Source organism: Pleurodeles waltl, chromosome 10 (assembly GCF_031143425.1).
Source record: "Pleurodeles waltl isolate 20211129_DDA chromosome 10, aPleWal1.hap1.20221129, whole genome shotgun sequence".
NCBI lineage: Eukaryota > Metazoa > Chordata > Amphibia > Caudata > Salamandridae > Pleurodeles > Pleurodeles waltl.
Window position 1 is genome coordinate 814,107,312 of NC_090449.1, and position 26,361 is coordinate 814,133,672.

Consider the following 26,361-nt stretch of genomic DNA (forward strand, 5'->3'; position numbering starts at 1 on the left):
CAATTACATACACATTTTAAACAGGAGCAATTGCACTTTAGCACTTGTTAGCAGTGGTAAAGTGCCCAGAGTAATAAAAAGAAGCAAAATCAGAGTCCAGCACACATCAATAACCTGGGGAACAGAGGCAAAAAGTTAAGGGAGACCACGCCAAGGATGAAAAGTCTAACACGTGTCCCCCCCAAGCTAAAAGTGGGGAGCAACTTACCCAACCTCATGGGAGTTCTCATCACTAAAGCGGAAGAATCTGGACAGACCATCAGCATTGGCGTGCTCTGTACCAGGACGATGTTCCACCGTAAAGTCCATCTCCTGTAGGGAAATGGACCACCTCAACAGTTTTGGATTCTCACCCCTCATCTGCATTAACCATCTGAGGGGCCTGTGGTCGGTCTGAACTCGGAAGTGAGTCCCAAACAAGTAGGGTCTTAGCTTCTTCAGTGCCCAGACCACAGCAAACGCTTCGCATTCTATGGCACTCCACATACGTTCCCTGGGTAGTAACCTCCTGCTAATGACCACAGCTAACGGCGAAAATAGACATTACGAACAGAAAACACTCACCTCTACACACTCCACAAGGAATCTGGACAGCATGGAACCCGAACTACACATCCTACCAGCTATTGTCTTCCTGCTCCTCTACCAGGAGCACGAACGCCGGTGCAGAAGACACCGGTGAGTACTGCACCTACGACACAGGGGAGGGGGGAGGCAAAAAATTACGGGCACACACATACGCGACACACCCACCCTCACCCACAACTACATACACATCAATGCAGAGCAACAACTCAGAGTGACACCCCCCAAACCCCCCGGAAGAATGCAAAGACAAAATAAAATGTTCATGAATTTTGAAGTATATTGAACGGCTAAGTAAAAAAATATATCCAACATCTATAACTATATATACAAATGTAAATTGTCCTGTGCAAATTGGGTATCAGCCATTGTTCGTGGGCCAATGGGCCTAAACACATGGGCAAAGCCCACACACGATACCCGAATTCATTGGAGAGAACACTGCAGGGGCATCAGATAGCAAAACTACAGGCACTTCGGGGGGAAGGGTGGGCACCTCAGCCAGATGAGTCCACAACGCCAGATCCACGAGGGGCCTCCATGCCCACTGTTCAATCCTGGGGAGTGCAAAGCCACAGTCTCACAAGTCCAGACAGTGGGTGGATTGCCCACTGTGCCATGCTGGGGAGTGCAAAGCCACAGTCTCACAAGTCCAGACAGTGGGTGGATTGCCCACTGTGCTATCCTGGGGAGTGCAAAGCCACAGTCTCACAAGTCTCTACAGTGGGTGGATTGCCCACTGTGCCATCCTGGGGAGTGCAAAGCCACAGTCTCACAAGTCTCTACAGTGGGTGGATTGCCCACTGTGCCATCCTGGGGAGTGCAAAGCCACAGTCAATCAAGTGGATTACAGACTCCACTGGTTCTGGAGGAGGCATGGTGCCCAGAGTGCTTTGTGCAGCCCTGCCCGACACAGATCCGGCCCTGCCCCTTCTGCCAATGGGCCAGCGGTGCATGAGACTGTGGTGCCCTGTCCAGCGGTGCTTGACTTGAAGGGCCCAGCGGAGCGGTGCAGAGACGGCGGTGCCCAGCGGAGCGGTGCTTGACTTGAAGGGCCCAGCGGAGCGGTGCTTGACTTGAAGGGCCCAGCGAAGCGGTGCAGAGACGGCGCTGCCCAGCGGAGCAGTGCTTGACTTGAAGGGCCCAGCGGAGTGGTGCAGAGACGGCAGGGCCCAGCGGAGCGGTGCTTGACTTGAAGGGCCCAGCGGAGCGGTGCTTGACTTGAAGGGCCCAGCGGAGCGGTGCCCAGCGGAGCGGTGCTTGACTTGAAGGGCCCAGCGGAGCGGTGCAGAGACTGCGGGGCCCAGCGGAGCGGTGCTTGACTTGAAGGGCCCAGCGGAGCGGTGCTTGACTTGAAGGGCCCTGTTCAGCGGTTATTGAGACGGCGGTGCCCTGTTCAGCGGTGCTTGTCTTGAAGGGCCCTGTTCAGCGGTTCTTGAGACGGTGGTGCCCTGTTCAGCGGTGCTTGTCTTGAAGGGCCCTGTTCAGCGGTTCTTGAGACGGCGGTGCCCTGTTCAGCGGTGCTTGTCTTGAAGGGCCCTGTTCAGCGGTTCTTGAGACGGCGGTGCCCTGTTAAGCGGTGCTTGTCTTGAAGGGCCCTGTTCAGCGGTTCTTGAGACGGCGGTGCCCTGTTCAGTGGTGCTTGACTTGAAGGGCCCTGTTCAGCGGTGCTTGACATGTGTCTCCAGGGCACCAGGGGCCAGATGTAGCAAATCGGCAATTTGCGACTTGCAAATTGCGAGTCCCTGCGACTCGCAATTTGCAAGTCTCAAATTGCTATGCAGTACGGAGTCTCAGACACCGACTGCGACTCGCTATGGGGTCGCAATGACCCACCTCATGAATATTCATGAGGTGGGTCGCAAATTGCGGCCCCATAGAGAGTATAGGCACTCGCTAACATGGAGGCCTGCTGACGTCAGCAGACCTCCATGTTCGTGACCTGCTTTTAAATAAAGCAGTTTTTTTTTTTTTTAAGTGTAGCCCGTTTTCCTTACAGGAAAACGAGCTGCACTTAAAAAAAAACGAAACCTTTTGTTTCGGTATTTTTTTAGGGCAGGGAGTGGTCCCTTGGACCACTCCCTGCCCTGAAAAAATATTTTTGGGTCCAGTCACAAACTGGAAGGGGTCCCATGGGGACCCCTTCCAATTTGCGAGTGGGTTACCATCCACTTGAAGTGGATGGTAACTGCGATGCCATTTGCGACCGCGTACGCGGTCGCAAGTGGTATTGCATCCAACTGTGACTCGCAAATAGGAAGGGAACACCCCTTCCTATTTGCGAGTCGGAAATGCATATTGCGAGTCGGTAACGACTCGCAATGGTTTGCTACATCTGGCCCCAGATCCGGCCATGACATGGATCTCACTCGCCACCCGACATGTGGCTGCCGTGCCCTTCGTGCACATCTGTCTTCTCGCTTGCGGGGCCCTCCTGTGCTGCCGTTCCGGGCCCGTGGGTGTCCTCCTTCACCCCTGGAATGGGGCTGGTGGGGCCCTCCTGGGCAGCTCGCCTGCTGCCGGACTTGTCAGGCGTGCTGCCCTTGCCACCCTTCCCTGCTCCTCTGTGGCCCTTTCCTCCCTTTGTCGGTGTGCCAGGTGGCACTCCACTTCCTGACAGTGCCAGGGTAGTGCCCTTGGAGCCTGCTGTCTCTGGCCTCTCGCGCCGGGCACTGGCTTTTTTGGCTTTCTTTCCAGGGGGTGGGCTGGCTGCATCTTTACTGCTAGCCGAAGTAGCTGGCCTTGAAGGTGGTGGACTCTAAAATCCTTGGACTATTGTCCTTGTAGGTCCAGGTTTTGTGGTGGCTGAGGTGCTGGTTGGAGTCTTATGAGATGGAGGGGGTGGGTCAGGTGATGGAAAGAGGTTAATTTTGGACAGGAAAAACTTTTTTGGAGCAGTGGGAAGGGTAGGTGTAGTGGGTATGGGAGTGGAGGAAGAGGATGTGGTTGTAGGTGAGTCAAGTCTGGTGTCTTTGGGTGCAGGTGCTTGTGCTGGAGGCTGTCGTGAGGTGGATGGCTGTTGGGTGGGTGGCTGCCTGTGTTTGTGTGGTTTGGAAGAGGGGGTGACAGACACACTGGGAGAGGACACAGGGGACGTGTAAATGGTAGTGGGGGTGGTGACTGCACGTGTGCGGAGTGTTCTGGTGGGTGTGCTGGTGATGGACGTAGTGGCTGATGATGTTGTGCATGCAAGTGTGAGTGGAGACGTCACAAGGAGGGAGGAGGGAGACGAGGAGGAGGGGGACACAGAGGAGGCAGTGGCTGTTGGCATGTCTGCATGTGGCTGTTGCTTGGGTGAATGCTTGTGTGATGTGTGGTGCTTATGTCTGGATGAGCTTCCCTTGGGTGTTGAGGTGTGTGCAGGCTAGTCTGTAGGTGTGTCTGGGATAGGCAGAGGTACAGGGGAGTGGGACTGGGTTGAGGAAGTTGGAGGAGGGAGGCAGGAGACAGGGACAATGGCTGCCATCAGTGCTGAGGCCAGAGCGTTGAACGATCGCTGATGGGCAGCCTGACCCGAATGAATGCCCTCCAGGTATGCATTACTCCGGTGCACCTCCCTTTCTACACCCTGGATGGCATTCAAAAGGGTAGACTGCCCAACAATGAGCGTCCTCAGGAGGTCAATGACCTCCTCACTGAGGGCAGCAGGGGTAACTGTGGCAGGGCCTGAGGTGCCTGGGACGAAGGAGATGCCCACCTTCCTGGGTGAGCGGGCACGGGGCGAAGGCTGAGGGGCTGCTGGGAGGGCAGAGCTGGTGCGCTGGGTGGCAGCTGTACCTGTTATTGCAGTGGGCACGGATGTTGCCGCCACCGCAAGGGAGATCCCTTCCGAGGACGTGTCTGTGTCGCTGGTGTCACCACGTGTCCCCGCTGTGGAGCTCCCCTCGCCCTCTGTCTCACTGGTAAACTCCGAGTCGGTTGCATGGCCCTCCATGGCCATGTGAGATGCAGCTCCCTCGTGCTCCGATGCCACTTCTCCTCCGCCTGATGATGCTAATGCACACATGAACAGGAAGACCACCAGAAAAAGGGGGGGGGAGAAATAAAGACATGTTGAGTGCATGCATTGGCGACAGTTGGCGGAGAGGACAGACACAGAAGCCCCCTGCACTACGCCGCGCACTTGGGGTACACTACTCAATCCGTGGGACATGGCCTACAAGCCTATGGACGACAAATCCACACATAGGTGACACAGGGCCATGATTAGCTGTACTAGGCAACCTACAGAGGTGGGGGGTGGGGGCACAGGGCCATGCCTAACGGAGGGGCCTAGCCTACGGAAATCGCCCTGGCCTAGGGTTAGCCACAGCCCTCCTCCCCCCACCCAGACACCTGCACTGCGCGCAAAGTCAGCAGAATGTATTTGTACTCACCCCCTTGTGTCTGCTGTGATGTCTTCACGCACCCATCCAAATCGGGGTAGGCCACCGCCAGGATCCGGGACATCAGGGGGGTCAATTGACGAGTGCCACCCCTCCTACGTTGGGAGGCCATCCCCAGCAGAGCCTCCGCGGTCTTCCAGCTCCCGCGGCGGATGTCCTCTTGCGGCAGTGGGTGCCCCGTCTGTTGTGGACCCCCAGGGTCCGCACGTCCTTGGCGATGGCACGCCAAATGTCGATTTTCTGATGGGCACTGACCTATGTGACATGTACAGGGGGAGAAAAAGAAACAATCATTTTCTGCATGCTCGATGTGAGTGGCCCCCCATCCCCACCCTTGCCATGTGGCACATGCTCTCATCTGTCGTTTGATGCATGCCTCATTCGCTCCCCTCCCCACCATCGTTCATTCACCCCACTCAACCCAGGCATTGGCCACAAAGCTATGGTCCCACTGTACTTACCTGTTGGTCTGGAGGACCGTAGAGTAGAGCATACTGGGGGAGGACCCCATCCACGAGTTTCTCCAATTCTTCAGAAGTGAAGGCAGGGGCCCTTTCCCCAGTGGCAGCAGCCATTGTCTCTTCCAGACCGAGGTCACAGCAGCACTTGCAGTATAGGTCCTCTCCTGTGGATGATCAGGTATCGAGTGATTAAGTAGATAGAAAATGGCGGTCACGCCCGCGGCGGTTCGTACCGCGACCGCCGGCGCACACCGTCATTGGCTCCTGAGACCCATAGAGTTCAATGTTAACCAATGCGGCTTTGCGCTGCGGTCTTCGACCGCCTCCCGCCACGGTGTGCCACGCCAGCGCATTGACCTCACATCCCACTGTCGCACTTCACAGGTCAGGCAGCCGCCATTTCAAGGGCCCACATGGCTTAAAATCTACTGCGTCACACATACCTAGGCCTTGCATCAACACTCATACAAGCCATTCAATGCATTGAGAATCGTGTACTGTGCAAGCTGTGGGAACGTACCTGTGGGTTGATTGACTCTGTGCTCCATGTTGTCCTTCCTAGGCACCGTCCGCTGGCACTTGCGAGGAGATGGAGGAATCTTCCCGTGTACAGACCGCTGGTGGACCTGTCGACAATGGAAGAAAGACATGTCATACTGACATACAGGCTTGACAGAGCCACTATACAGGAACTGTGTGCCCAACTGGAGCCAGACCTGATGTCACCCATCCGCCAACCCACAGGGATTCCCCCTCTAGTGGAGGTTCTGTCAGTACTCCATTTCTTGGCAAGTGGGTCATTCCAAACTACAGTGGCCATTTCATCAGGGATGTCACAGCCTATGTTTTCCAAGGTGTTGTCCAGAGTGTTGTCTGCCCTGTTGAAATACATGCGGAGCTACATTGTTTTCCCTGAGGTGGGCGATTTGGCTACGGTGAAGGGTGATTTCTATGCGCTTGGACATATTCCGAACATCATTGGTGCAATTGATGGGACACATGTTGCTTTGGTCACCCCCAGCACGAGTGAACAGGTGTACAGGAACAGAAAAGGTTATCATTCCATGAATGTCCAGGTGGTCTGTTTGGCTGACCAGTACATCTCCCATGTAAATGCCAAGTTCCCTGGTCAGTGCATGACGCGTACATCATGCGAAATAGCAGCATCCCTTACCTGATGGAACTACTTCAGAGACACCGTGTGTGGCTAATTGGTGACTCTGGTTACCCTAACCTGTCATGGCTACTGACCCCAGTGAGGAATCCCAGGACAAGGGCAGAGGAACGGTACAATGAGGCCCATGGGCGTACTAGGAGGGTGATCGAGCGGACCTTCGGACTCCTGAAGGCCAGGTTTAGGTGCCTCCATATGACAGGTGGATCCCTAATGTACTCACCAAAGAAGGTGTGCCATATCATCGTGGCCTGCTGTATGCTTCACAACCTGGCTTTGCGCCGCCAGGTGCCTTTTCTGCAGGAGGATGGTCCAGATGGTGGTGTTGTGGCAGCTGTGCAGCCTGCGGAGAGTGAAGAGGAGGAAGACGAAGAGGAAGACACAGACAACAGGGACAGAGTAATACAGCAGTATTTTCAATAACATACAGGTAAGAATCAACACCGGAATTTACATTTACTTAAAGTCACCTGCCTCTCTACTGTCTGAGTTTCCACCCAGTGTATGTTCACTGAGTTGTATCTTTCCCTTCCAATTTCAGAGATGTGGGCCCCACTCCGTGACCTCTGCTTTCTTTCCCCATGGACTACAGCTGTGTGACAGTGGTATGTTGTCATCACAATGTAACTGGACATTTTGGCACGGTTCTGTGTAATACATTTGTTCAAAAATACAGGCAGACTCCAGATTATTTTTGTGCAATAAGTGTGTTTATTAAAGTGCTCAAATTTGGGAAAAGGTTGCAATTCGGTGATGGGTGATGGTGGAGGAATGTCCATGGCAGAGTCCAGATTTTGAGTCTCACAGGTGCATTGTCCATATGCCTGTGGAAGGTGGAGCAGGGGCAGTTTAAGGTTGGACAGGGTGACAATGTGGGACAGTGGGATGACAATCAGGGGGTATCCTTTCCTGGCGGGGGTCTTGGCATCCTACTCTGTCTTCTTCCTAGATCTCAGGCACCGCTTGCGGGGTGGTTCTCCTTCTGGAGGGGGTGGGGTTCTGGTGGCCTGTTGTTCTTGTGTTGGGGTCTCCTGTCCACTAGCGCCGGCGGAGGTGGTAGCCTGTTCTTGGTCCATGCTAGTGACAGGGGCCCTTTGTGGTGCCACATGGTCCCGCAATGTGCTGACAATATGATTGAGAGCCACAACGATGGTGCCCATTGCGGAACTGATATTTCTGAGTTGTTCCCTGAACCCCATAAACTGTTCCTCCTGCAGTACCTGGATCTCCTGGAACCTGGCCAGGACCGTCGCCATCGTCTCCTGGGAGCGGTGGTATGCTCCCATGATGGAGGATAGGGCCTCGTGGAGAGTGGGTTCCCTTGGCCTGTCCTCCCCCTGTCGCACAGTAGCCCTCCCAGTTGCCCTGTTTCCCTGGGCCTCTGTCCCATGGACCGTGTGCCCACTAACACTGCCCCCAGGTCCCTGTTGTTTTTGGGGTGGTGGGTTAACCTGGGTGCCCTGTAGTGGTGGATACACCGCTGATTGACGTGTCCTGGAGACAGAGGCATGGGCCCGCTGGGTGGGTGCTGTGCTGGTGTTCCCAGACGGGGGTAGGTCTGCTGTGGCCTGTGGCTGTCTAAGGGGAACCGACTGTCCCGAGGTCCCCGATGGGCCGGGCTGGTCATCTGGGTCCAGGGAGACAGAGCTGCTGTCATCACTGTGGGCCTCTTCTGGGGGTGGAATGGACATTTCTGGACCCTCCTGGGTGGTGTCGTGGTGTTCGGGTCCTGCAGGGGTATAAGATAATGCTTATTGCTTCTGTGTGTGCCATAGCGTGCAATGGGTGGGTGCCCGTGTACCCCAGTGCTGGCATTCCCTTGTGGGGGCTGTTGTGATAGTGGTTTGGGGGGGGGGATGGGTATGTGCAGTGGGCATGCTTAGGTGAGGGGTGTCCATGGTTTGTGGTCACATGCAGGGCTTGGTGTTGGGATGTGTGGGTTGTGATGGTGAGACATTAGCAAGGAGGATGTGTGATGGGGTGGGGGGGAGGGTGGGGGTATGATTTGGCATGCCGGTGGGTGGGGGGGATGAAGTAGTTGAGATTAAACTTACCAGAGTCCATTCCTCCGCATACTCCAGAGAGGCTCTCAGGATGCAGGATCGCCAAGACCTGTTCCTCCCATGTTGTGAATTCTGGGGGTTGAGGTGGGGGTCCGCCGCCAGTCTTCTGCACCGTGATGTTGTGTCTGGATACCATGGAACGCACCTTCCCCCGTAGGTCGATCCACCGCTTCCTGATGTCGTCCCGATTTCGTGGATGCTGTCCCACAGCGTTGACCCTGTCCACTATTCTTTGCCATAGCTCCATCTTCCTGGCAATGGTGGTGTGCTGCACCTGTGCCCCGAAGAGCTGGGGCTCTACCCGAACTATTTCCTCCACCATGACCCTGAGTTCACCGTCTGAAAACCTGGGGTGTCTTTGGGGTGCCATGGGGTGGTGTGGATGAGGTGTGGGGTGGCGTTTGTGTTGATGAGTGTGGTGAGTGTGGTGGTGTGTGGTGTTTTGTGCGTGGATGTTGCGTGAGTGATGGTGTTATGTGCCTGTGAATGCTCTGTACTAGCTGGTGGTGTCTCTCTCTGGCCTTAGTCAATAAATGGTGGTCGCAGGGGTTTGTGGGTGATGTGGGTGTGTGTTTTTTATATTGTGTTGGGTGTGTGGGAGTGGTGTTAGTATGTGTATCAGGTGTGTGTGTTTCAAAATGACCAATGTGGCAGTGTTTTGGAGCTGTGTGTGTATTTTGACCGCAGCGGTGTGTACCGCCAATGGAATACCGTGGTTGAAAGACCACCGCGTGGATTCGTGGGTCTGAATGGAATGGGCGTATTTCTGTTGGCGTGACGGTGGAGGTTTGGTCATCGCCAGTTTCTCGCTGGCCCTTGGTGTGGCGGACTTTTGTGGATGTTGGGTTTTTGGCGGTTTGCCTGTTGCGGGTCAGAATGACCGTGGCGGTTTCCCATGGCCGCGGCGGTGTTATGGCGGTCTTCTGACCGGCAGTAAGCGCCTTTTACCGCTGAGGTCAGAATGACCCCCTGTATGTCAAGTACAAATACAAGTCCAAATCCCAACCGCTGATCACCAATGTTAGAAATGGGGTCTTTGGTTGACAGTCAGGTTACCCCCTGTTCAAACAAGGACCCTCACTCTAGTCAGGGTAAAAGAGAATCACCCTCAGTTAACCCCTGCTTACCCCCTTGGTAGCTTGGCAGAGCAGTAGGCTTAACTTCAGGGTGCTAGGTGTAAAGTATTTGTACCCACACACACAGTAACTTAAGGAAAACACAAAAAAATGACACAACACCAGTTTAGAAAAATAGGAAATGTTTATCTAAACAAAACAAGACCAAAACGACAAAAATCCAACATACACAAGTCAAGTTATGAATTTTTAAAGATTAAACTAAAAAATAGCGCTTAGAAACAAAAATGCTTCGATGAGGTGTTAACACAGCGTCGTGACGGAGTCGTTCCCAACAAGCCGACACCAGCGGCTTCGGACACGGAGTCGCGTAGACCCCCAAGTACAGTACCTTTGCTGAAGAGTGAAAACAAGTCGATGCGCGAAGTCGGGGATTGCGGCATCTGTGCGAAGCGTTGAATCGGCGCACTTCGAGCGGCGTCGGTCACGACGTGGTGCGGCGACTTCCACGGAGTCGCGGACTTCAGCGGGGCTGCAGCGGCGTCGGGCCTGCGAAGAGCGTCGCGTTCCAGCGAAGGTCACGGCATCGGGTGCATGCGGCATCCCCGGATTCAGCAGCAGCATCGGTCCGGATTCGTCCGAAGTCGATTTCCTTGGATTTCCACCAGCTTTCCTTTCAAGGGCCAAGGGACTGGATAGGGCACCACTTGTCAGAGTAGGAGTCTCTCCAGAGACTCCAGGTGCTGGCAGAGAGAAGTCTTTGCTGTCCTGAGACTTCAAACAACAGGAGGCAAGTTCTAAATCAAGCCCTTGGAGATTTCTTCACAAGATGGAAGGCACACAAAGTCCAGTCTTTGCCCTCTTACTCTGGCAGAAGCAGCAACTGCAGGATAGCTCCACAAAGCACAGTCACAGGCAGGGCAGCACCCCTTCCTCAGCTATTCAGCTCTTCTCCAGGCAGAGGTTCCTCTTGGTTCCAGAAGTGTTTCTAAAGTCTGTGGTTTTGGGTGCCCTTCTTTTACCCAATTTCTCCTTTGAAGTAGGCCTACTTCAACGTAAAGCCTCTTTTGAATGTGAAATCCTGCCTTGCCCAGGCCAGGCCCCAGACACTCACCAGGGGGTCGGAGACTGCATTGTGAGAGGACAGGCACAGCCCTTTCAGGTGTAAGTGACCATTCCTCCCCTCCTTCCTAGCACAGATGGCTCGTCAGGAAATGCAGACTACACCCCAGCTCCTTTTGTGTCACTGTCTAGTGTGAGGTGCAACCAGGCCAACTGTCAAACTGACCCAGACAGGGAATCCACAAACAGGCAGAGTCACAGAAATGGTATAAGCAAGAAAATGCTCACTTTCTAATAGTGGCATTTTCAAACGCACAATCTTAAAATCAACTTTACTAAAAGATGTATTTTTAAATTGTGAGCTCAGAGACCCCAAACTCCACATGTCCATCAGCTCCCAAAGGGAATCTACACTTTAATCAGATTTAAAGGTAGCCCCCATGTTAACCTATGAGAGGGACAGGCCTTGCAACAGTGAAAAACGAATTTAGCCATATTTCACTGTCACGACAAATAAAACACATTACTATGGGGGTCATTCTGACCCTGGCGGTAATTACCGCCATGGCGGAGGTCGGCGGTAGCACCGCCAACAGGCTAGCGGTGCACCGCTGGGCATTCTGACCGCGGCGGTTCAGCCGCGGCCAGAAACGGAAAGTCGGCGGGGTCCCGCCGACTTTCCGCTGCCCTTGAGAATCCTCCATGGCGGCGGAGCGCGCTCCGCCGCCATGGGGATTCTGACACCCCCTACCGCCATCCAGTTCCTGGCGGTTCTCCCGCCGGGAACAGGATGGCGGTAGGGGGTGCCGCAGGGGCCCCCGTAAGAGGGCCCCAAAAACAATTTCAGTGTCTGCCTAGCAGACACTGAAATGTCGCACCTTCCCACACCGCCGGCTCAATTCTGAGCCGGCGTCCTCGTGGGAAGGGTGTTTCCCGCTGGGCTGGCGGGCGGACTTTCGGCGGTCGCCCGCCAGCCCAGTGGGAAAGCCAGAATGACCGCCGTGGTCTTTCGGCGGGAACCGCGTGGCGGGCGGTGTCCGCCGTCCGCCGCGGTCAGAATCACCCCCTATATGTCCTACCTTAACCATACACTGCACCCTGCCCTTGGGGCTACCTAGGGCCTACCTTAGTGGTGCCTTACATGTAAGAAAAGGGAAGGTTTAGGCCTGGCAAGTGGGTACACTTGCCAAGTCGAATTTACAGTGCACATTTACACACACAGACACTGCAGTGGCAGGTCTGAGACATGATTACAGGGTTACTTGTGTGGGTGGCACAACCAATGCTGCAGGCCCACTAGTAACATTTGATTTACAGGCCCTGGTCACCTCTAGTGCACTTTACTAGGGACTTAACAGTAAAACAAATATGCCAATCATGGAGAACCAATTACATACACATTTTAAACAGGAGCACTTGCACTTTAGCACTGGTTAGCAGTGGTAAAGTGCCCAGAGTAATAAAAACAGCACAATCAGAGTCCAGCACACATCAATAACCTGGGGAACAGAGGCAAAAAGTTAAGGGAGACCACGCCAAGGATGAAAAGTCTAACACAGTCTGTAATGTAATAACTTTTATTTATAGTGTTTATTGATGCGTGCATAGTTTTTATTGATCCCAAATGTTTTCCATAGTAGATATCCATACATTTAACCTCAAAGAATAGTTTTATTTGATATTTTATTCTTTTGGTAAAATCAGAGTTTGTGAGTCATGATCCATCTAATTTGCTCCTGGGTGTTACCTTTGGTTCTGGTGTGAGCAATATCTTTAAATTAAAGTCATTGTGCTTTGAAAAACAATTAGGAATACATTTAACTGAAAGGTTTTTAAAGATTTTAGAAAAAAAAAAATCTAGTCATGAAAATGAATGTCTCTGAAAATGAGGTGCATTGCTTTGCTGTAGTATTCAAAGCCCTACAAGGATCTATAACTCTCAACTCTGTTTTAAATTAACACAAGGCTCTAACAAAGTGTGACTTTCCCTTTAGCGGAATCCAAAGGTAAACATTGAAGAACATTTAAATCCCCCTCTCATTATCACTAATTTTGGAAATTCTATCAAGGCTGTAAATAATTCATATACTTGTGTTGGATCATCTTCTAGCAGACCATAATCAGACACAATTGTATATTGCTGCTGATTGGTGAACAGCCTTTAACATGCAGTCTTTACCACATTATGCCTGTACCCCACAGCCTTTTTCTACACAGGTAAGTACCACACATGTAAATGCATAGTATAGAACCTTTCCTTTACCAAGCATTGTTAGACTTGACCCTCTCTCTAGGTTCACAACCAAAACGTTTGCCTTTACCCCTCCTATTCTTGGAACCCGTTTTTCTTGGCTTTTGGGACTGTGTCACTTTACCACTCCTAACCAGTGCTAAAGTCCTTGTGCTCTCTGCCTAAAAAATGGAAACATTGGACTATACTTTATTGGCACATTTAATTTAATTATAAACCTTTCATTTCAATGCATATAAATGCCCCGTAAAGTACACCCTAGACAACCCTCAGGGCAGTGTACAATATATTTAAAAAGTTGTATATGTGCTTTTAAGTTTTACTTGTCCTGAGAGTGAAAGACACTTAAATACGTTTTTCACTATTGCAAGGTCAACCTCTCTCATAGGGTAACACTAGATTACTTTGTTACCTTTAATAAGTGATAACTTTCTTTTTAAAACAGGTAGAAATGCCATGTTTGGTCTCTAAAGTATTGTAGTTTAAAATCCTCTTTTATATAAACTCGGATTCACAATTCTGAATATGCCACATTTAGAAAGTTGCCATTTTCTTGTCTTAACCTTTTGGTGTCTGCAGCCTATGTCCCGGGTCAAATAACTGTGATTAGATTAGCAGTTGGCCTTTGTGTATTTGTTGCAGATAGTGAGGCAAAACAGTGCTAATGGTTGGCAGGATGGGTGATCCTGCCAGGATGGGAGGGTCGGTGCTGATCCCTGTCCCACTTACATTTCAAAGGAGCTGCCTCAGTTCACTGATAAAAAACTTTACACCAGTTTTGTATCGCCCTAGACCTCTTGGAACCTGGGAAAAGAGGAAGAAAATTACAGAACCAGCTATGAAGGGAAAGTTCTTGAAGTTTCTTCTACTTCGAAGCTGGCAGCAGGTAGAAAAATAAGACCCTCATACCCACTCTTCAGTTCACTCCTAGATGTGCAGAGGAGCTCCAGCAGGACTGCCATGTACTTCAGAAGACTGTCCTGCTGCATGAGGTCTGCTTTGTACCTCAGATGACTGCCCTGCTGACCAGAGGACGACCTTGCTGCTTAAAGCTTGCCAGGTACCCTCGAAGGTCTGCCCTGCTGATGGAGGCCTGCCTGATGCTTGATGGTAGGACTGCCAGAGTGACTTCAAGGGTCAGGTGGCTGACCTTCTGTTCTGAGGTACAGGGAGTCAACAAGCTCTAGAGGCCTCCCTTCAATTGCTCAACTTAACTGCTGCACCGGACCTGCCTAAAACTGTCTGAGCCCTGCTGAACTCTGCTGGAGGGAGTTCCTGATGCCCAAAAGGTAAACCTCATGTCCTGGACCCTTAACTGGCATCGGTTGACCTCCTTCTTTGAAGAAAGGGAGAAATCCTGAAGTTTTTGCTCTTTACAACCACTAACTAGTCCGTCCATTCCATGATCTTGCCATCAGTGGTGACCAACAACCTGAAGCTGAGGTGAACCTGACTCTGCGCAACAGCGTCTGCCAGCAACAAGCAGCAATGCATGATCTGCACTTTTGCACTACAGTGACAACAGCCTGTGGTGACTCCCAATGTGAAGCTCCAGCAATCATTGCCCTCGATGCCCAAGAGCTTCTTTGTGCTACAGTAATGACCCCTGTTGGCTCCGGGTCTGCTCTACACACTATAAGAACGATCATCTATGGCCCTCTCCTTCAGGCTTCCACCACTGCAAACTGGACTCTTCACACCGAACTTTGAGAAGGCACATCTTCCAGTGGGACTGTACTAGTTCCTGTCTCTGGCCCACACTTCCTCATAGTGGACCTGAACTTGTGAGTTTGCCCCGGTCTAGCAAGTTTAAATGACTCCAAGTAGCACTTTTTGGTTTGAGCTGCTATACTTACCTAAATCTTTGAAATCAACATCTCTGGCTCTACTGATTGGACATGTGTCATGTTAGGTTTTTAAAGGTTTCTTTATTTTTTTTAAATTGGTGTGAAATCTTTCTTGAGCTGTGTTTTCACTTTATTACTGCTTGAGTGCTGCACAAATACCTTGCACATTGCCTGTACGCTAACACTGGCTGTTTTTGTACAGATAATTTAGTGACTTTTGTGGTTCATCCTGAAGGGATTGTGGTTGTTGCTTGAGAAGGGTCTTCACCCCCAATGAAAACCCAATTTCCTACAAGCACTTTACCACAAAGGTAAGTATTTTTTTTTTTAAAAATAATATTTGTTAGTTCAAAAAAGGCTTAGGTGTGGGCAAATGGAATAGGGGTAGGTGTAATTTTGAAATTTAGGGGAGGGAAGAGTTGAAGGCACATAAGGGTAATTTTAGGGGTGGCTAGAGGTAAAGAGAAATAAAGGTGATTTTATGGTTTAGGGTAGGGTAGAAATAAAATCACATTTTAGGGTAGGGTAAGTAAAGGGAAAGCGAGGTAAGGGTGAGTTTAGGGTTTAGGAGATGTTAAAGGGAGGTGGTGGAACATTTTCTGTATGCTTTATTTGAGATCGATGGATCTTGGCACCCGAGCAGGAGTTAACCATTCAATTCAACAAGACATCAATCAATTATTAATTTACAGCATGGCCAATTTGGTCGCACAAGGAAAACCCAAATTGGAAAAACACTCAGGTTAACGTAAACAAATCTCTGGAAGATATCGTTAAGATACTATATTACCATTAAATAGCTGAAACGGTGGGAAAACTGCAATCTAGTTAACATAAGGCATACCAAACATTAAGTAACGGCAACACAGAATATAAATAGAAAAATAGAAAAATATAGCGCTCCGAGAATAAATGCTGGTCAATTCCCTTACATATTAGTGCAAGTCAAAATCATTTAATTGAGCTAGCTAAGGGAAACAAGAGTTGCTCCAAAGATCTGACTACAGAACCTAAGGACAAAAGGTAAAAAGCACACATAGGACCAAAACAATTTGGAAAAGTGACATTTGGGGCAAAAAGAAACTACTAATGGCAAAAATTAACTAACAAGGGAAGGTGTCAGCATTTCAGGAGCTCGGTCAAGAGTCTTCTCATAGGGTCGGGTATACGTCTAAGTTGCACTCAGCAAAACATAGGGAAGGTGGGACAGGGTAAAGAGGTCTGTACCTCTCCAAGTCCAATGGAATCTGCCTTACTATTGATTCGTGAAAGTCCTAGTTAATACAGTAATTAGTCCATTTGATGATGCCCATTAATCAAGCTATCATGTGATTCAGTCTTTTCACATTGTGCAACAAACTTGAAACCTTCTTTGTTGCCAAGACCATCCTGGAAAGGTGGCTAACCTTGGTCTCCTGTATGACTTTGCAACATGCATGAATAGTGGCAGTCTTCCCATTCTCGATCTCTCAATGTACCTTCTCCAAGGTTGTTTTCTCAGGCTCTCTGTGACAAAGACAATAGCACATCTATTCCCAAACTTACATTTCGTGTGAAAACACCTGCAATTAAATGACACGCTAGCAGAAATGAAAAACAGTTTCTCATGTTAGGAAAACTGAGGCCTAGTAATGCTAATATTTAGTAAAAGGAGCATTTAACTTCACATTATGCTGCACACTGTTATTCCCACAATTAATATAAATGTTCTGTTACACTTGATCCAAACAAATCAAACTGTTAATACATGTAAGTGAATATGATAGAGAATGACATTTGTCAACATTAATCAACAACATTAGTGCATACATGTTATAAAATTCATTGACGTTTTAAGGGTAAACATTCTCAAATAACATGAAGATGGTTATAAAATCATAATCAGAGGTTACATTTCAATTAATATGGTTATAACACACAATACATTTTCTTCTAACACTATAGTGAATGCACTTCATTATTGACGTTGCGTGCATCACTTTACATTGGTTCACTATTAGTTCACGCATCGTGTTTTTCGTTATGGTCATAGATCTATATTGTGATCAAAGGTGATAGCCATTTCTCCGCTACACCAAAGGTAGTGTTTAAAAGGTTTTCAGAAAACATTTAAAAAAAAAGTTCATACACCTCAGCTCATTACCTTAATTCAGGTGCTGAGAAAAAAGTCAATCCCAAAAAGCAAAATCCCCATGAGTTTTCCATAGACTTCTTTAAGACAGGTTTTTAGCAAAAACCGCTGAACGGAATTGCACCAAATTAGGCAGAAAGCTAGATTTTGAAGAGGTCTCAGCAGAGAGGCCAGTCTCTCTCCACACACCCTACTACACATACCCATCATCCGAGAGAGAGGTCTCAGCAAGAAGGTCAGTCTCTCTAATACTACTATGTAAACCTGCCATCTGATAGAGGGATCTGAAAGTAGAGGCCAGTCCATTCATACAGTGTACTATGGTCACCTGTCATCTGAGAAAGATGTGGTAAAAAAGGGCTGCTACTCCCCACACCCTACTACACATACCCATCAGCTGAGTGAGAAGTCTCACAGGAGAGGTTAGTCTATGTACAGACCCTCCTACACACAACCGTCAACAGAGATAGAGGTCTGACAGGAAAGGATAGTCCCTCTCCACTCACTACTGTGCACACCTATCACCTGAAAGAGAGGTCTCAGTGGAGAAGCCAGTCCCTCTGTGACAAAGAGGTCTGGAATGGGAGACATGTCACTCCCAACACCTTACTATTGTAACCCGTCAGCTGAAAAAGAGGTGTGACAGGAGAAGTCATTCCATCTTACACCCTACTATGCACACCCGTCATCTGAGAAAGAGGTCGAGAAGGGGAGGGCAGTCCCTCCCCACACACTACTAAGCACACCTGTCATCTGAGAGAGAGATCTGGAAGCCGAGGCCAGTCTATCAATATCGCCTACAATGGTTCTCTGTCATCTCAGAAAGAGGTCTGACAGGAATAGGCAGGCTCTCCCTGAAACCTGAGATGGACAATAGGATCTCTCCTCACTAATGAAATGCAATATTTGGAATTCACTGACAGCAGGCAATGACAGGTTACACAAGCCCAGTTCGTGAGCACACCGGCTTTACACAATTATCTGCAGTTCTTGGAGTCAGTCACTTCATAAGCCAGCCACCACCATTAGCAAAGCTGACTAAAACACTGCACACCCAACGTGCATAACATGACCTTTCTTTTACCAGAACTGAAATTGCACATCCACAATGAACCATGGCGGCACAGCACCATCCCAGTCTCCCTTTGCTTTACCCCTAACACCACTTATGGCAGCTTGGACCAGGCTCAGTCCTGTCCACCCTTTATCACATTCACCCCTTTCCTCTACCTATCCTATGCAGACGGGTTGGAGAGCAAGTACTTGGGCAGTGAGGAACATGGGCTCGATCAGCAGGTATTGTGTAAGAGCAGAGTTCAGGAGTGCTTTCCTCACTGGCTTTCTACACAGCCTGGAGTGCCTGCTCACGCACATCTTGTGTGATGCCTTCTGGAGCAGCTGGATGGTCATTTCTGTTGGGGAGACTTTGTTCCAGGATTGGTGAGGCTTCTTTCTGTTGGATGGGTTATTTATTTATTTATTAAATTGTACGATTTACGGGGAGGCACAGCCTGAGACACTCCCTAGAATTGCCCCATGGCTTGTCAATCAGTGGAAACCTATCTAGTTGCAATTACCTCCCTCCAGTCTTCACTTATTGAAGTTAACTGAAACTGGAAACACAACACAAGCTATCAGATTTTTATACCATGTGTCCTTTCGTTCATCCATGCATGCACTGATTTCTCTGGCTTAAAAAAACATCTCAAGACCTGGTTGTTCTGATGAACTGATACTCCATCTGTTTTCAACCTCAGTGCTGAGATACACCCCCCTCCTCACCAGGAGAAAGTCGCTTGTGTAATGCCAAGAACTCTTTAACATAACATTAACATAACAGGGCAAGGCCAACATTGTGTGTTTGCCATTTAAACTGCTATGGTTGGAATGTACAAAAAAGATTGGCGGCACATGCGAGAAATTCGCCATGTTTTGGGGAGACGGTTTCATAACATTTAACCATGTAGTGCTGATCAATGATCAATTCCGCTAGTGAAGTGGCTGAATTTATTAGTAACTCTGCATTACAAGAGTAACACTGAATTACTAAATTCCTCCAATTCCAGTGTGGAATTAAAAATTCCACTCATCCCTAGTAAGAACCTCTAGAACCTCTAAAACTAAAACTCTAAAACTGAATTTACCATTGTTGAATTATTCATTATCTTTACCATGGTCATAATGCTGGTACCTTTGCTCTGTTTCATCTGCCTAATTCTCACAGCTCATTCTCTTTCTGCAAGATAACAATTGCTTCAAGAAAGTTAATGAAAACTTTTCTCATATATCTCTTGTATTTTCGCCTGGCCATACACGAGAAATACCATGAAAGGGTGAGATCTGTTTCTGTGGCTTCCTTGGTAGTCAAAGTGTCAAGTTTAGTTTGCCATAATCACGTTCCACTCCGTTAAGGTTAGGGGCCAGGAGGAGGTACTGGGAGCTAGCCAGGAAATGGGACAACAGTCTCTGATGGTATGGAAGGACTCAGACCCCTTAGTAGGATCCGTATAACATGGCGCCACCAACATATATACGCCAGGTACTTATTTCATGGGTGTCCTGAGTAGGTCTTTTTTGTGTGCCCAAGGTGCCCTAATCACTTTTAAATGAAGATGCCCATGGTGTTAGGGATCAAATCCTCTGCAGCATTATTAGAAGCACCTATATTTGGCTGTAGGTTGTTCAAACTTGTACCTTAAAAGAATACCCCACTTTAATATTTCCTTTTCTGAATTCCATTCACCAAAATGGCGAGTACAACTAATATTCTTGCTAACTTCAGACATGCTGTTACACAACATTTACTCCAACACAGACTATCTAATGGGGATGGAGATATTACCTTCATAATTGAGGCACACGATGCATACAAAACTGAAGTATTTTACCTATGGGTCAATTTGCGCGCAATTGATGCAAAAACAAATACATTTCAGACTTACACAGTGGCCAAACCACATGGCCAATACAGACTTAGAAATGGCCTTTACCTTTCAGAAACATCAAAATTGGTTCCAAGGCACCCTACCACATTTTGTAGAAAATGTTAGACTGGGTCCCTTCAGTAATGATGGGGCCTTATGGCAAGTTTCAGCTGGCTACGCTTCATATCCTAACATACAGAATTTTCCAGTGGACAAGTTACATCATTTATATAATACTATAGTTAGATTATACAGATGTTTCACCTTTGTGTTATTTGTACAATAACTGCTGTCCTAGTGAGGGCTGCTCAAGCTGTCCAACCACAGCTGGCTGTGCCTGGGATTAACCCAATGCTCAATTGCTCAAAAAGCAAATCTGCTTAAAGCAGTGTTTCCCCATATCGGACACCATGATGAACATATCGTTCGCACAATGTGCTTGCCACTTTGGATGGTTTCTTCCATTGATGACTGTGACTCATAGAATATGATCTTTACTGCAATCTATACCATAACTCATGGTACACCATCACTCACTGTTTTACCTGATATGTTAAAACAGATTCAAAATGAACACAGGGCTGCCCCGGCCCTAGATTTGGGGATGAAATTAGTTTTCAACTTAACCACAATATCTTCAATCATTTTAGGAAATATAAAAGGAGAAACAGCAACACTCGCAGTCCGCCAATACCTCGCACAGGTCCCATTAATAGATCAGGAGCGTGAGTTACCAAAAATTATTTCTGAAACTTATACATCTATAGATCAAGATAATTTGGGGCCCTACCAAATAAGCCACAGTTTAAAGGTAGTACTGTAAACGACAGTAGCAAATGAGCCCCAGAGTCGTCTGAGAACCACTGGGATAGTCAAAGAAATAATAAAGAAAACACAAAATCACATTGAGAATCTCCATAACTGGAGAGCGGTGAAAAATGTTACATTGTACGTAACCTGACAGGTATCAGTACACTGATACACGCCCTTCTTGTTCCTTTCAAGACTCATCTGATAAATGGTCTGAGAGAGAGGGGTGGTCAGAGTGCAGACAAGAAGAATACGTGAAACCGAAAAAAACTTGCTATGCTCATCTAACATCATCATAAAAAGGAAGAGAAACTCTCACAACAGAAGCCCCAATTCAAAAAGAAGATTGCAGGAATTGTGGCTAAGTGTGCCATATATACTGAGAACATTACTTCAGAACAGGACTTGGGCAGTTACTCTGTGGCAGAGGTCACAATAGTTTGTAAGAATATTTAAGAGTTTCTGGATGTGACAGCAACCAACGACTACATAGAAGTCGAAACCACAAACCAGTGGGTTGCCTCAACATATAGACTGTACAAATTATATATAGAGATTGAAGGGGACATGATGCACACAATTTAAGTAATTGTCTTGGAAACCCTAACACTTATTTATGACATTCTCTTGGTTGAAAAATATTGGTCACCAGAGTTTGTTAGAACCCTCCCTCAAGGGGAAGATGTAACATTACCATCTTTTTAAGTCCTTGTTCCTGAAGAAGTAAAACAAGCATACGCTGTAGAATGGGCTCTTGCAGAAAACTCTGCAATATACCACAACATTGTGGGTTGGGATAAGGACTCACCTTATTCTGTAATGCCCATAAGGTCCAGCTTAAGATACAAGCTATCAAATGAGGAAATAGACTTGGCAGCATATCTCCTAGAGAAGTGTGGCCAATTACAACCACCAAATACCCTTAAAAAACTGCAATCCTTGGTAGGACTTTTTAGTTTTAGTGGAACATATATCCAATGCCATATACAAAGCATAAAACCTCTGTACAATTTAATTTGCCCAGATTTCTTCAGTAAACATTGGACACCAGAACATGCACAAATACTTAGATCATTAAAGACTGATGTGCTTAAAGCACAACATTTACATAAACAAAACAAATGTGGTCATCTGGATCATATTGGGTGCCATTCATTTCACCTATGTCACATTTAATGAAAGTGACACAGTGGTGATTGCACATAAATCACATTTATATTCTAATGCAGAAATGTGTTTTGTATTCACTGAAAAATTACTGACTGCATACCAGATGGCTGACATACAAGAAAGACCACTTGCTTAAAAGAAAGTCATAATCGTTGTTACTCCAGTCCCAGCCTTAGAGACTGTCAAAAAGGCATGGTTCTGAACGCAAAAGCCTTTCATCCTAGATGCATACAATGTGCCACTTTCTTGACTGCCACTGATGTACTTTAATTTTTTTGACCCGAAATTACTAACTCAATAATTTCTCCAGTATGAACACGAATACCTGATGCCCACTAACACATTGCCTTTTGAAAAGTATAAATACATTATATATGCTGAGGGTTAATCCCAGCCTGCTATAGTCACCACACATCAATATTCAGCCGCTTGGGCAGCTGTATTTGGAGTGATGAGGAATAGTGAGTTCCACCCTAAACAAACATTTACGCAGTCCCTAATGGATTGCATGGCACAACTGGCTGAAATAAAAGCTCTAATATTGGCACTAGAGCATATGGATCCTAAATTCCCTACTCTTATACTGTGTACTTCATATGACTGTGTCCAGTATTTTAATGAAAGCTTGCATTATTGGTGCCTGAATGGATTCAGCGACTCAAAAGGAAATACTATCAAGCATAAAGTGCTTTGAAGGATGGTGACATAACTGAAGGCCAGTCTTCCACTGGCTTTTGTAATTACACTGAGTGACCCGTGTTTTGGAATACTCATTGAAGGGAATTCACTGGCTGATGAAGCATCCAAATCTGCAATTAAGACTGCTACACTAGCCGCGATTACTCATTCCCATATGAGGGTAGATGAAGAAATTATGGCTGTCATAAATGCCTCGAGCAATGGCCTTTACCAAAAGCATATCCAGTAAAATATTCATAAACTTTAAGCGCCCAAAACATTCCTTATGTCATTTTTCCGGGGGTAGGTGATCCAATTATTCCCAACCAAGACCATAGTTTAGAATGAAATAAAGCTGCACACAAGGTGGTAGTATATCCCAATGCTGGTATGGTGGCTACAGTCTCTCTGCAGCCAAAACCCTACTGGTGGCATGGTCTGTACAAACAGACAAAGCAGTATCTCCTTAGTTGTGACATTTGCCAACAATTTAAAGATTTGACCATTGAACGGCCACCACAGACACCCCTCCTAGTTTCAAACAGACTAATGCAATGCATGAATCTAGACCACTGCAGTCCCCTAAATTAGGATGGTGCATTAAATACATCCTACCTGCTGGAGAGTCTCACTCCAGATTCCTTTGGGTGTGCCCACAGTACTCAGCGATCAGCTGACACCTGCACTGTATTAAAGCTCTGCAAGGCATTAGCAGGACATATGCAGTAGCTGAATTCCACTCAGACCAGGGTCCTGCGTTTGCATGTAAGGCATACAAGGACACCATGTGGCTGTGCATTAATCCTTTCCATATCATCCTGAGGAAAATTTTATAGTGGAAAGGAAGAAACAAGACTTAAAGCAAACCTTAACAGCTAGAGTATTAGGTTCAGGTGTGTTAGGTCAGGTCTGTTATTTCAGTTAGATCCATCACCTGTATAGAGTCCAGAGAGCATTAAATAATCTGCCTAGACACTCTTTTGGTGGTCAGACTTGATATGAAGCCCTGCTTGGCATCCACATGTATGTTCCAGACCTTCCAGCGCAGTGGCAGCAGAAACACCTTTTGAAATAGATGAACATTTTGCTGTCTTACAGGAACTCAAAGACTTCCGTGATGAATGCTCAACTAAATATGCTGCCACTGAAGGAGTGAAGAAGCAACCAGTACCTCTCTGCTGGATTCCAAACATTGGGGATCTAATTCATGAAAAGTTTGCAGTAACAAAAGAATTTTCCCCATCATACCACGCACCGCATCATTCCTTGGAATTCAAGGTACCAGAACTGTGATTTTGATTTTAAAAAATTGCATCATGTGGCCGATTTGCCACAGTAGGCCATGAGGGCTAATAGCAGTTTCCTAACCCCTCTCACTGCCAGACAGGAAATATCTAAGCTTGTGTTGAACAACACCAACATTGTTTACCCCATGTTGGGGAGGGCAGAGAATGAACTTTTGCTGATTCCAGTTACTGCTACAAATACAAGAAACACACCAGATGTTCATCTACAGTTTTACACTACTTTTCAAATCAACAGAGTTGTTCATAATGAACCACCTTTGGAGGTATCTACCAGTTCTCTTTCACATGCTGAGGCTCCCGTGTTCACAAAGACTGCTTCTGGGTACTTTGTTGACATTGATGACTTCTATTCTGATTCTTCTCCCACTTCATTTTATGTTTTAGTAATTTTCGTGATTGGTTGAAATGCACCTACCTGATCCATTTATGATCCTATTTGTGGATTATATTGGCATTACTTTCTTTCCTGTTGTGGTTTGGATTTGTGACTGTTTCTCCTTGTTGGTAAATGGACAGTATCTTCCTGAAAGCTCTGCTGTTGAACTGATAGATGAAGTACTGAAGCCTTGTTTGTCTTCTCACGATGTGCAAAGAGACCTGTCCCTTGTGAGCATTTCTCTATTACCAATTCCTGATGGAATTGCCTGTGATAAGATCCCCTATGAGATCTTTGGTCCTACAGAAACATTTCAAATTCCATATGTTTTTAAAATTGCTATGGATGATGTTATAACACCAGGTCTTGTGACTGATGATTAGGACATTAAGGGCCTGATTATGACCTTGGCGGACGGCGGAGGCCGTCCGCCAAGGTACCGCCGCTGAATGACCGCACCGCGGTCAAAAGACCGCGGCGGCCATTTAGACATTTCCTCTGGGCCGGCGGGCGCTCTCCAAAAGAGCGCCCGCCGGCCCAGAGGAAATGCCCCTGCAACGAGGACGCCGGCTCAGAATTGAGCCGGCGGAGTTGCAGGGGTGCGACGGGTGCAGTTGCACCCGTCGCGTATTTCAGTGTCTGCTTAGCAGACACTGAAATACTTTGCGGGGCCCTCTTACGGGGGCCCCTGCCGTGCCCATGCCATTGGCATGGGCACGGCAGGGGCCCCCAGGGGCCCCGCGGCACCCCCTACCGCCATCCTGTTCCTGGCGGGCGAACCGCCAGGAACAGGATGGCGGTAGGGGGTGTCAGAATCCCCCATGGTGGCGCAGAAAGCTGCGCCGCCATGGGGGATTCTAAGGGCAGCGGTAAACCGGCGGGAGACCGCCGGTTTGCCTCTTCTGACCGTGGCCGAACCGCCGCGGTCAGAATGCCCTGCGGGGCACCGCCGGCCTGTCGGCGGTGCTCCCGCCGACCCTGGCCCCGGTGGTCTTGTACCGCCGGGGTCAGAATCACCCCCTAAGACTGTTTCTTCAATGCTTTCTGAGCTTGAATATTATACTGTATATGAAAGTGAGGCTATGTACATGAAGTCCACCAAATATGATGAAATGTTTTGTTGCCATCACTATGTACACCATTACCTACATAGAGCTAGTACGCCACGTACAAACTTAAATTATACACAATGGGAACATTGCCGAACTTCACAAGTAGGGAGTTCAAAAACATATTTAGGCAAATTTACATATTTCACTGGGGATGATACTTCAGATCCTATGTCTTATTTTAAATTAACACCTTCAAAAGCAAGGAAAACCAAGCTGGCCAATACTAAATTAATGTACTCAAATTGATTAGCCATCTAGCTATTAAAGGCTATCAATATTGGTGAGAAACAATTGATTTAAAATCAGTTTGGGGAAAAAAAGATTGGCATGTGTGGGCATGGATGCCTTATTTAAAGTGTATCTAACTCCACTACAGATGACTTTTCTGAATCAACAGCAGACCACTTGCCTAGATCTAACAAAAGTGAAAGAAATGATTGTCCCCAGTGTTCCCTCAATTGCACAACTTGATAATTGGCAAAATGTAATAATTTATACCTGAAGATCAGCTCAATGGTGTGGTTCAGATTTGGACATTTAATTCTACACTTTCAGGTCCCAATGTATAGTTATTGTGGCCAATGGACACAGATGGTTGTCATACATGTTTTACAATTCTCTCTCAGGGTTTTAAACCAAGCAGACCGGACACTGTTATATTCAGGCACAGCACACATGGATTGTCACTACTTACAGCATAGGGAAGCTATGTCAGCAATGGTTAAAACATTCCACTTTATCAACTGTAAAAGATAACCTCTCTCTCCTCTCTGATGACATGGATTTTCAAAATTTATTGTTAGGTCCTAGGTTACCTCATTCAAAAAGGTAAGGTTAGGGGACTGGTTAAAGGTCCGGACGAGGCACTGTGAGCTAGCCAGAAATTGGGCCGAATGTCTCTGATGATGTGGAAGGACTCAGTCCTCCGCATTCTGAGGTTCTACTGTCC